Source organism: Lissotriton helveticus, chromosome 9 (genome assembly GCF_964261635.1).
Source record: "Lissotriton helveticus chromosome 9, aLisHel1.1, whole genome shotgun sequence".
Taxonomy (NCBI): Eukaryota; Metazoa; Chordata; class Amphibia; order Caudata; family Salamandridae; genus Lissotriton; species Lissotriton helveticus.
In genome coordinates this window covers 121947547-121960682 of record NC_136070.1, presented here as the reverse complement: position 1 = coordinate 121960682, position 13136 = coordinate 121947547, and positions in this window count along the sequence as shown.

Here is a 13136-nt window from a genome sequence, read left to right as displayed (position 1 = left end):
TCCCTGGGAGGCACAGACTGCGAAACTGCCTACAGTCTCTTGCAGAATCACATTCAAAAAGCCTTAGACACCATCGCTCCCATTCGGGAAATCAAAAACCTTAAAAATGCAAGGAAATCCAGTCCTTGGTACACGCCTGAACTTCAGGCTGTTAAATCGGCGTGTAAGAAATTGGAGCGTGAGTGGCGCACCAATTGCTGCCCTATAATTAAAACTCAGTATAAAAATGCACAAAAACAATACTATAGAAAAATACGCTCCTCCAAAGCTCTCCATTACAAAACTCGTATAGGGGAGGCGGAGAACTCCTCTAAAGAGCTTTATAAAATTTTTAAAGAAATATCTGTGCTCACCAACGATAATCAATCCTGCAATGACTCGACTGAAACTTGCAACAATATAGCCCAGTACTTTTCCAAAAAAATCACCAATATTTATGCCAACTTCTCTGATCTGCCGACCTCGGGCCACGATTTTAAGGAGAGCGTAGAAACTGATCCTACGGCACAAAGTCTTCCACACTTCTCTGTACCGCCCACAGAAACGCTCATAAATATATGCAAAAGCGTTAAATCAGGCTCCCCCCGGGACCCAGCCCCCCCTAAGGTTCTAGCCATCAGCCTACAAGTACTGGAACCATATTTTAGGCATGTTATTCAACTATCCTTCTCCTCGGCCAGTCTCCCGGATGACTGGAAAAAAGCGATAGTATTGCCCATAAAAAAGAAACCTAACATCAGTCAGGATATCTTAGAAAATCTCCGACCCATCTCCCTTCTCCCCTATCTGGCCAAAGTGAGCGAAAAAATTGTAAACAAACAACTGATGGCCCACCTTGAATCTAACCACTCCCTGCACGGCTCCCAATCTGGTTTCAGAACTAAGTACTCCACGGAGACAGCCCTTCTGAGAGCGACTGAAACTCTTCGGGCAGGAGCAGATGAGGGTCATATTATGGCACTCATCATGCTGGACCTCAGCGCCGCGTTTGACACTGTAGCTCATTCCATCTTGCTACAGTGTCTAAACAAAGCTGGGGTCACCAAGACTGCATTAGGCTGGCTTAAAGCTTTCCTTCTAGGCCGCAGCTTCCAGGTCCGAAGAGGTTCTTTCCTTTCTGACAGCATTGCTCTTGAACAGGGGGTACCTCAGGGCTCTGCCCTGAGTCCGACCCTGTTCAATTTGTATATGGCTCCTCTGGCAGATGTGGTACAATCGTATGGCATAAAATTAGTATCGTATGCCGACGATACCCAACTGCTCATCTCGCTATCCCAAGCCCCTACCATAGCTGCAACCAACTTCAAAAACTGCATGCAGGAGCTGGCAGGTTGGATGAACCAACACTGCCTAAAACTTAACGGCTCCAAAACAGAGGTTCTGGTGATAGGTGGTAGCGATACCAGCTGGACGCAGGATTGGTGGCCCTCCTGTTTGGGACCTTTACCCACTCCTGCCAAGGAAGCCAAGAACTTGGGGGTTTGGGTTGATCCCAAACTCTCCTTTGACAGTCATGTTCACAAAGTGGTAGGGAAATGCTTCGGGGTGCTAAAAATCCTAAATCGCACTCTAGACCTTCTTCCGCTAGAGGCTAGACGGACCCTGACCCAAGCACTAGTCACCTCCCGTTTTGATTACGGTAATGTGCTCCTTCTAGGGACAACTGAAAAGAACAAGAAAAAGCTTCAAGTCCTACAAAATACGGCAGCACGGCTAGTCCTTAAGCTACCCAAGAGAGCTCCTTCTAAATCCGCCTTGGATGCCCTCCATTGGCTCCCCATAAGGAAAAGAATCCTCTTTAAAGCACTGCTCATCTGCTACAGGATCAACTCCATGACAGCCCCTGATTATCTCAAGGACTTAGCCATACCCTATGAGCCAAATAGAGCCCTTCGCTCAATGGGAAAGGGTTTCCTTAAAATTCCTCGCGTAAAGAAGGCCAGGATGGGAGGTCGCTCTTTCCGCGCTCTGGCGGCCAAACATTGGAATGATCTTCCCATGTTCATCAGACTTGCTGAAACAGAATCCATTTTTAGGAAAAGCCTAAAAACCCATCTGTACACCCTATAATTTTGGCCTCAGCTTCCAGCTACTCTCTCCACAGCGCGGGGACACGCCGGGATGGCGTCACCAGGCGCTTTATAAACTCATTTATTATTATGACTTGTGTGTACCAAAATATAATGCATGAATCAGTTTTGCTTTACCCTGTTCATTGTAGTAATTACCACTGTTGAATTATCAACATTTTACAGACAGTCTACACATTGTAAACATTATAAACAACTTGAGCTTTAAGGAGCCTATCCCTTAACATCAAGTGATATGGCTCCAGATTCACTGAGAAACAACAGTCCAGAAATCCCTTTAAAATATAGTCAGTGTTTTGTTTCTAGTTCATAATTTATCAACTAGAATAGACTGAATATAAAAGTTCAGAGTTACTTCCTTAATAAGATTACACCATAGAATACTTCTCGGGACATACAGATGGTTTCCAGAAAGTGAGGCGTCTTTGGAAGCAGCTCTCCTAAAGTTGTGGGGTTCATAGAGAAAGATCCTGGCTGCAGCAACTAAACATAGTGATTGTCTAGCAAGTCTACTGTGCACACGAGGAAACTTATTCTCGACCACAAAGATGGGCACCACTGATTCCAAGTGACGTAAGTTCAGGAATCATGGGTAATGTAGTTCGTTCTCGGTGTTGTCACGTAGGGTATCCTTTAAAGACACAAATCCTTTCACCAAAAGGCGCAAACAAGGTTCGTGTCAGTTGACTGCTGTTGACCCCCCTACATTTGTTTAGGAATGGCCTAGGGGAGGGGTTGCTGCTTTAAGCGCTCCATTGCTTGTGTCAGATCTGCTTCTTGGGCCACTTTTCCCATATTTATCATTATCACTTTCATGTCTCTCTTGATTCTGCGTTGTAGTAGGGAGGGTTGTTTAGCAACTACTACCGGTGTGTAAACTTTATTTTTCTTATTCTTCTGTTTAATATTGTTTATGGGTGTCACATTTGATAGCGCAGGGGCTATGTTTATTTGATCCATGGATGAACTAATTCTGATCTGTTCTTTGGTCTATCCTCAAATAAGTCAGAAAGAGAAGCAGAAAGATGGGGATGTGATGGTGAGATTCAGATTACTTGAGGTAATCCGCATTACACCTCGGGCCACTCTCCCTGCTTCTCTTCCTGAAAAAGGTGAGGCTCAGGTATATTCTTGGGGAATCGTTTGAAGGAAGTGATGTCGCCTGTCCCTGCTGTTAAGTGACAGTAAAGGATGGAAACATGGAAAAGAGGGATTTTTCTTTAAAGGCCAGGTGCTTTGGAGTCTGTCGAGGAGGCGAATGCCTCAATTATATCAGGAAGATCCTCAGAGGACAGGGGCGAGGGGAACTACCTGTTATGAGTATTACCTTGCGTAATCCAAATATTTTACTGCCCCCTGCGCTTCGAAAAGGACTATATGTAATGCCTCTAGAGAACATTTTGAACCTCTACTGTTGATGGCCTCTGTGTTTAATGCCTTGCACCTGTCCCTGATTGCAAACGTATTTTTATTTATTTATTTTGGTATTTTATAAATTGCTGAACGTCATCTTGCAATAACTGTGGAGAGCTGGAATAGTCAAGGAAAAAAGATACATATGCAGTAAAGTAGAGGCTAATACTGGGACCATAGCATGCGAAAAGGCATCATGCCCAAATAAAAGACAGGCAGTAAAGTAAAGTAAAATGCTGGCTCCTTAGAATGCGAAGGGGCATCACATCCAAATAAAATGCACGTATGCAGTAAAGTAGAGGTAAATACCGGGTCCTTAGAATGTGAAAGGGCATCATATCCAAACAAAAGATACATATGCAGTAAAGTAGCGGTAAATATCGGGTCCTTCGAATGTGAAAGGGCATCATACCCAAACAAGACACATATGCAGTAAAGTAGAGGTAAATACCGGGTCCTTAGAATGTGAAAGGGCACCCTACCCAAATAAAAGACACATAGGCAGTAAAGTAGAGGTAAAAACCGGGTCCTTAGAATGTGAAAGGGCATCCTACCCAAACAAAAGATACGCAAGCAGTAATGTAGAGGTAAATACTGGGTCCTTAGAATGTGAAAGGGCATCATACCCAAACAAAAGATACGTATGCAGTAATGTAGAGGTAAATACCGAGTCCTTAGAATGTGAAAGGGCACCCTACCCAAATAAAAGACACATAGGCAGTAAAGTAGAGGTAAAAACCGGGTCCTTAGAATGTGAAAGGGCATCCTACCCAAACAAAAGATACGCATGCAGTAATGTAGAGGTAAATACTGGGTCCTTAGAATGTGAAAGGGCATCCTACCCAAGCAAAAGATACGTATGCAGTAATGTAGAGGTAAATACTGGGTCCTTAGAATGTGAAAGGGCATCGTACCCAAAGAAAAGACACATATGCAGTTAAGTGAATGTAAATATTGGGTTCTTAGATTGTGAAAGTGCATCATACCCAGCATTCTTCGATTGCCGACCTAAGTGTCGCTTTAGGCATAGCTTTCTGGTCCCCCGGCCACTCATCCGATTCAAGGAGAAGGGTTAGTGTTTGCTTCTAATGAATGACTGATGGGACCACTCTGTGTTGGCCAATACTGTTGAGTTTGTTGTTCTTTTTCAACATTCTCAAAGTGTTAACTCTGAATGGAGAGATTAGATTTTTCACTTTGAACAAGCCAGGATTACATATGAGGATTCTCTTTGGTACTTAGAAGGATTTATTTTGGCAATTGGAAGTGGCAATCAATTCTTCTAATAGTCTAATAAACTCCCAAGTGCCTGGTTAAGTGCCAGTAACTTTAATTGGGGTGTCAATCCTGCAACCCTGGAGTTACACATACCAAAGATCCCGAAAATTCCCAGGGTGTGACATTAACAGGGGTTTTGCGTTGAACCCTGAGAATGTTAAAAATTAGATTTACAGAGGAATTGGTAATTCAGAATCCATTTCTCCTGGTCATTCCTCATTTGGCCCCAGACTTTTATCTGGAGATTTAGGCTCCATCCATGATTGAATTTGGACATCTTTGCAGTGTTCCTAGGAATCTCATAATTCCGGGGAGGGCAGGGGGGCAGTAACTGCTGTTAATGGTCCCCTTCGGATTTGAAAGGGGGCTCATAACATGGCTGGTTAACTCTCTACCAGTTGCCCTAAAAAATAAGTCCAATTGACAAAGAAAAGAAATTCATACTTTTACACTCACGGTCTTATTCCTGTGTATGGAAGTAAATGTACATGTACAACTTTTTGAAACTCACAAACATTCCCCACAGTATGCCTAAAAGGTTGAAAATGGTATAACTCCACAGTTTGATAATGCAGCCTGATGCACACTTGCACATTTTTAAGTTGACCTGTTTTTCTTTAATTGAGAAACCCATTACCCTACTCCCATATGAAGGTTTGGGTTGTTCCATTTCCAATAATACAAGTTACTCCAGCCTTTTGCTGTAGTAAATCTCCTACAGTTTACAGAGCGTAGAAGTCAGAGAGGAGTTGGCGAATGTCAGTAAGCTCACATGTTTGTGGGTGTTCACTAATGTTGGAGGCAAACCATGCGCTGAACGTTACAATCCGCAATGCTTCGTGGGGTATACTACTGCATTACTGTGCACATTTGTGGAGTACAATTGACTGTAAGAAAACGATTGACACCTGACAGCTGTGCCATTACGGATAGATGTCAGGCATAAATGGAGGCTGTTGTGGGCATAAACGTGGGTTTACGACTGTATAGAGATCTGTGAAGGTTGATCAGAGTGTTGAATTCAAAAGGTATGTCTATCCTCTTTATTACTAAGGATCCTCATGCTAGAGTTCTGTCCCTCTGGTCACCACGCCTGGACCCAAACCTCAGGGGGTCCAGAAGAGTACTAAAAAGCTACCTCTTCTGCTAGGCCAATGCATTATTCCCATGCAAACACCCATGGGTTATGAAGCAAATCTCTATCTCTATCAAGGGAGCCCTTGAGCATCGAACTTTGGATGCACTTGCAGTTGAGCTACCGGAGGCCCAGAGGACCACAACGCCCAGGGTGCGCTGCAGCAGGGGCTGCACGCGTCAGTTCACACGCGCCGACTGGCGCTTATAAGCAGGTCTGGGCTCCTGCAGCGCCTTGAGCATCGAACTTTGGCTGCACTTGAGCTACCGGAGGCCCAGAGGACTACAACGCTGGTCTCTGATGTGGGGTGCCGACGATGAACCTTTGAGTCTGTCTAATAACACTGGGTATCATGAGGACACGCAGGTCAGTGTTGGAACATCTGGCCAGCCAATAGTCCACCCACGGTCCCAGCCTTTGCCGCTCTCTCCTGCTGTTATAATAAGTAATAAGGGGGGTATTGAAGCATCTTTAATACAAGTTAATCCGGTTTTCACAACTAGTAAGCAACCGGAACATCAACAGCTATTAGGCTTGGGGACTTATCTCTGGCCGAGAAGGGGGGACTCACGGTTAGGTGCATACAACAAGCATTTACAATGCAATGGTCTCGGCAATATTATAAGTAGAGCTATTAGAATTGCTCATTATTTTTTTATCTTTTTTGTATCCCTAAATAAATGGCATTGTCATTTGTATTGGCATTAGCTTTGTTTTGTGCATATGTGATACCTATTGCATTAGCAGAGAGAGAGTGAGGTAGTGAGATAGAGAGAGCGAGTGAGGTATTGAAATAGAGAGAGAGAGTGAGGTAGTGAGAGAGAGTGAGGTAGTGAGATAGAGAGTGAGGGAGAGGGATGTTGTGAGGTAGTGAGATATAAGCATAGAGTGATGTTGTGATGTAGTGAGATAGAGAAAGAGGTAGTGAAAGAGAGAGTGAAAGTGAGTTAGTGAGATAGAAAGAGTGAGGTAGTGAGATAGAGAGTGATTGAGGTAGTGAGTTAGAGAAAGAGAGTGAAGTTGTGAGGTTGTGAGCTAGAGAGTGAGGTAGTGAGAGAGTGAGGTAGTGATGTTTTGAGAGAGAGAAGTTGTGAGGTAGTGAGATAGAGTGGAGTAGTGAGGTAGAGAGTTATGTAGTGAGAGATAGGTAGATAGAGAGTGAGGTAGTGTTGGACTTGGGCCTTGTGGCAGGTTCACCCCTGAACTTTTTGCCTTGAAGTGTAGCGATTTCTGGTCTTTGCGCACTTTGACACTGTGGCGCAGTGTAAAGTGCGTGCGCTCCCTGAGTGCGTGGAGTGAGACTGGCCTGCCCTCCCATAGGAATGCATGGGGAATGTCTGTGTCCCTGGTAGTTCCTGATGCGTGAGGCGTGCATGCTTAAGTTTGGTATGTGCGAACTCGTGAGAGTGAATGCTGCGCGATGGTGTATGCAGCATGTATGTGTCTAGTAGGGAAGCCCCATTTCTAGACATAGCTGTACGTGTGCTGTGAGGGTGCTGGCGTGTGATTGGCTGGAGCTGGCTGGGATGCCAGGCTCCAGGAAGTCTGTGTGGGTCTGCCCCGGTGGTGAGTGGGAGATTAGCATGAGTGATGTGTGGGAGGAGTGTACCTGTGTCCTGGATGGGCTGGGTTTTCCCCACACAATGCTGGCTCCGCCCCCCTGTGGTGTGACTGATGACCCAAGCCCTGCCAGTGAATAGAATGGGTGGTTGGGCAATCAAGAGTGCTCCAGAACCAGCTGCGACTGGTTCTGCCCCCACCCTGCACCTAAAGACAAAGGGAAAAGGTGTATAAAAGAGGGGCTGTGACCCCATGAAAATGTTCTTGTTTTTGACTTGGATCTACCAGGGGCATGCTGCTGCTTGGGCCCAGGGGAAGGCTTGCCCCCCCTGGGTCCTGCCCAGCCCCTGGCTTGCTGATGGACCCCTGAATTACTTTTGTTGCTCTCTGTGCCTGCCTAGCACCTGGGAGCGCTTTGTTGGCCCCCCCTAGCGCTGGGGAGCGCTTGACTCTGCCATAGCGCTTGGAAAGCGCTTTTATTTCCCCTCTAGCGCTAGGAGCGCTGTAATTGCTGTTCATAGCGCTGTGGTCACCCTTCTAGCGCTGGGAGCGCTTTATTTGCGGCTAGCGCCTGGGGGCGCTTTCTGTTCGTGGCCGGTGCCCACCCGGCATTTGCCCCGTGGATTTGCCAACTTGGGCGCGGCTGTCCACGCCGCCTACGTGCCTTTTTGTTATTTAATTAGAGCCGCCGGTATCCCCACCCGGCCGCGCTGGGATTGGTCCAGCCGGCCGAGCCTCCTGATGATGCTGTCCCCGGGCCGCGCCATGATTGGCTGCCAGCCCGAGGACTCTGAAGTCCCGCCCCCGCTGTCCGGGGCTCGTCTGGGCAGGAAGGAGATGTCCGGCCCGCCGCCTGGTTGTGGGCGGGGCCGGGAAGAAGTTGTTTCTGCTTCCCCCTGCCTGGGGGAAGCCCTTGTTGCTGTACCGCTCTCCCGGGTCAGGAGGGAGACCGGAGATGTTGCCGCCGCAGCCCAGGAGAGAAGGGAAGCCCCGCCGAGAGGAGCCGACGCCGCCTCCCGAAGTGCCTGGTGAGTGTGGGCGTGCCCCGGGTCGCGTCTCTGACCCAGTTGTTTCTGGGTCCCTGAGTCCCCCGTGAGGGACTCCATCCTGCCTGCCCTTGTGTTCCCGAGTCTAGAGAGACTCGAGGGGCCCGGTCTTTGTTCCTGGAGCCGCGAGGCTCAGACCCGGCCCCATCGTTCTGTGAGCCCAGAGGGGCTCGGGGCCATTCCTTTGTTCTGGAGCCCGGAGAGGCTCCAACCCGGCCTCATGGTTCGTCGAGCCCCGAGTGGCTCTCCAGTTGTTCTGGGGTCCCCCGAGAGGGCCCCCCCCTGCCCACATTCGTGACGAGCCCCGAGAGGCTCAGGGGCACCCCTGTTCTTCGAGCCCAGAGAGGCTCTTGCCCCCACAGTCGTTTTAAGAGCCCAGAGAGGCTCAGGGCGCCATTTCTTGTCCAGGAGCCCAGAGAGGCTCCGCAGTGCCACAGTGGTGGTTCTTGAGCCCACGAGGCTCCAACTTTGCTCTAACTTTCCCTGCACCAGTTGCCCAGCACTTTGTGGGCAACTGCCACGTTTAGGCCCTGACATTGGGACACAGGGACTGTCACAGGTGGTGACTTATCTGAGTTTTGCGCAACTGTGTGTTTTTGCTTACACCTCTGAATGTATTGCGATGCATCATGTGTTTTCCCTCCTTACACCTCTGAATGGGTAGATTATTCATCATGTGTTCTCCTGTGCTGCACCTCTGAATGTGTTGTAGATGCATCATGTGCCTTGTTCCTTACACCGCTGAACGTGTGTTGATGCGTCATGTGTTCTTTACACCGCTGAATGTGTTGTTGATACATCATGTGTTTTGTCCCCAGGTCTATACCCCTAAATGTATGTTGATATTTAGTTGGTTGTTCTTGCTAGTACAGGTGGTGCTAGTAAGGTCCTGGTTCCCTGCATGACCTGTTCCTAGGGTGGTTAGGACTGCGTAGGGGGTACTTACCTGATTACCAGTAGTTACTTGTTTTGCTACAGTGATTTTCTGTTATGTGCTAAGTGATATTCCAAGGGCTTGATACTGAGCTTGCCCCCTGACCAGAGTCCGAGGACCAGTGGACTCTATGGTGCCTTCCCTGCCAAATTGGTGGGACTTGTCTGATCTCCCTTGGCCCCTGGGGCCCCGCTGAAGTGTGCCTCGCTCGTTCCCCTCGGCAGCTCGTGCCGGCAGCCCGTCCAAGCCTCGAGCAGCGCCGCTCTCCCCTGAGCCGCGCCGCTTCGCTGGGTCGCCCGCTCAAGTTTACTAAGGAGGTCACTCGCATTATCCCGTGCAACCAGGACGGAAGGTACTGTCTGATAGGCTATGTTCTAAGTTCTAGGCCTACAAGTATTGTATTGTTACTTCTAAAAGTGCTGATTCCTGACAGTGGTCCAGGTGGCCCTGTCTTGTAAATAATCCCTTGTAAATTCTGCCCGTGCCTCTGGCACATTGTAAAGTGTGTTTTATCTAATGTGTTTTGGTGTAATACAAAGGCTATTTTTATATAACCTTGTGTGGAGTTTCCTTTGTGGTGGGCCTTTGGGTGTTGTTGCTGGGGTGCGTGCGCAAATACTTAACTTACATCGCCTCCAAGTTTAGCCTTGCTGCTCGCGCCACGTTACCTAGAGGGTGAGTAGGGGTTATCTTGGCGTGTAACTCCCTTGCCCTGACTTGGGGGTGGTGGTCTCTGACTGACTTTGGCGAGAGCCCTGGCCAGCCGGGGATCCCATTTCCAACAGGTAGTAAGAGACAGAGAAAGTGAGGTAGTGAAAGAGTGAGGTAGAGGGATGTTCTGAGGTAGTGAGATAGAAACAGTGAGTGAGTTTGTGAGGTAGTGAGATAGAGAGAGAGTGAGGTAGTGAAAGAGAGTGAAAGTGACTTAGTGAGATAGAAATAGAGAGAGTGAGGTAGTGAGAGAGAGAGTGAGGTAGTGAAAGCGTGAGTTAGTGATGGAGAGTGATTTTTGGTGGTAGTGAGATAGAAACAATGAGTGATGTTGTCACGTAGTGAGATAGAGAAGGATTGAGGTAGTTTAAGAGAGAGTGAAAGTGACTTAGTGAGATAGAAAGAGAGAGTGAGTTAGTGAGATACAGAGTGACGTAGTGAGTTGGAGAGAGAGAGAGTGAACTTGTGAGCTAGTGAGATAGAGAGTGAGTCAGCGAGAGAGTGTTGTAGTTATTTTTTGAGTGAGTGACTTGTGTTATAGTTAGGTAGTGAGAGTGATATCGAAATAGAGTGATGTTATGGAGAGAGTTAGTGAGAGAGAGAGTGAGATAGTGTTATAGATTTAACTTGAGTAGTGATGTAGATATTTTTGTTTTGTGGGAGAGTGAAGTAGATATAGAGTGAGGTAGTGAGAGATAGAGAGAGTGAGGTAGTGAAAGAATGAGGTAGTGAGGGTGAGAGTTGTTGTGCTGTATTGAGATAGAAACAGAGCGATGTTGTGAAGTAGTGAGCTAGAGTGAGTTAGTGTATGAGAGAGTAAAAGTGAGTTAGTGTATTTGAGAGAGAGAGAGTGCGGTAGTGAGATAGAGAGAGAGTGAAGTTGTGGGGTAGTGAGAGAGTGATGTAGTGAACTTTAGAGAGAGTGTGTCGTGATATAGTGAGAGAGAGATAGTGAGATAGAAATAGAGTGAGGTAGTATATAGAGAGAGTGTGAGGTAGTGAGATAGAGAGAGTGAAGCAGTGAGTTAGAGAGAGAGAGTGAAGTTGTGAGGTAGTGAGAGAGTGTTGTAAATTTTTGAGAGAGTGTCGTGATATAGTGAGGCAGTGAGAATGAGATAGTGAGATAGTAATAGATAGAGTTAGGTAGTGATGTAGAGAGAGTGAGGTAGTGAGATAGAGAGAGTTAAGTTGTGAAGTAGTGTGTTAGAGAGATAGTTCCTGTGGTAGTGATATTGTGATGCTGTGAGAAAGAGAGAGTTGAGTAGTGAGGTAGAGATTGAGGTAGAGAGAGAGTGAATGAGAGATAGTGTAGTAGTGTGAGAGATAGTGAGGTAGTGAGAGAGATAGTGAGTTAGTGAAAGAGAGAGTGAGGTAGTGATAGAGAGAGTGAGGTAGTGAGAGAGAGAGTTCGAAGGGACGGTATAGTGGAGCTGAGGAGAGAGTGAAGGGATGGTGCAGTGAGAGGCGGAGGAGAGTGCATCAGTGAAGGGACGGTACCATAAGAGGCTGAGGAGAAAGTGCAGCAGTGAGTGATGGTGCAGTGGAGGAGTGAGGGCTGCAGCCTGGATGGGGGGGCGGGGCTGAGCAGAGAGTGCAGCAATGAAGGGACGATGCAATGGGGGCTGAGCAGAGAGTGCGTCAGTGAATGGATGGTGCAGGGAGAGGCTGAGGAGAGTGCAGCAGTGAAGGGACGATGCAATGGGGGGCTGAGCAGAGAGTGCATCAGATAAGGGACGGTGCAAGGAGAGGCTGAGGAGAGTGCAGCAGTGAAGGGACAGTGCAGGGACAGTGCAGGGAGAGGCTGAGGAGAGAGTGCATCAGTGAAGGGACAGTGCAGGGAGAGGCTGAGCAGAGTGCAGCAGTAAAAGGACGGTGCAGTGGGGGGCTGAGCAGAGAGTGCAGCAGTAAAAGGACAGTGCAGTGGGGGGCTGAGCATAGAGTGCAGCAGTGAAGGGACGGTGCAGTGGGACTGAGGAGAGAGTGTAGCAGTGAAGGGATAATGCAGTGAGAGGCTGAGGAGAGTGCAGCAGTGAAGGGACGGTGCAGTGGGGAGTAGGAGTGAGTGCAGCAGTGAAGGGACGGTGCAAGGAGAGGCTAAGGAGAGAGTGCAGCAATAAAGGGACGGTGCAGGGAGAGGCTGAGGAGAGAGTGCATCAGTGAAGGGCCGGTGCAGGGAGAGGCTGAGGGGAGAGTGCATCAGTAAAGGGATGGTGCAGGGAGAGGCTGAGGAGAGAGTGCAGCAGTGAAGGGATGGTGCAGTGAGAGACTGAGGAGAGTGCACCAGTGAAGGGACGGTGCAGGGAGAGGCTGAAGAGAGTGCAGCAGTGAAGGGACGATGCAATGGGAGGCTGAGCAGAGAGTGCATCAGTGAATGGACGGTGCAGGGAGGGGCTGTGGAGAGAGTGCATCAGTGAAGGGACGGTGCAGGGAGAGGCTGAGGAGAGAGTGCAGCAGTGAAGGGATGGTGCAGTGAGAGACTGAAGAGAGTGCAGCAGTTTAGGGATGGTGCAGTGAGAGGCTGAGGAGAGTGCAGCAGTGAAGGGACAGTACCGTGAGAGGCTGAGAGAGAGTGCAGCAGTGAGTGATGGTGCAGTGGAGGAGTGAGGGCTGCAGCCTGGATGGGGGGGCTGAGCAGAGAGTGAAGCGATGGCGCCGGGAGAGGCTGAGGAGAGAGTGCTGCAGTGAAGCGATGGTGCAGTGAGAGGCTGAGGAAAGTGCAGCAGTGAAGGGACGATGCAATGGGGGGCTGAACAGAGAGTGCATCAGTGACGGGACGGTGCAGGGAGAGGCTGAGGAGAGTGCATCAGTGAAGGGACGGTGCAGGGAGAGGCTGAGGAGAGTGCAGCAGTGAAGGGACGATGCAATAGGAAGCTGAGCAGAGAGTGCATCAGTGAAGGGACGGTGCAGGGAGAGGCTGAGGAGAGTGCATCAGTGAAGGGACAGTGCAGGGAGAGGCTGAGGAGAGAGTG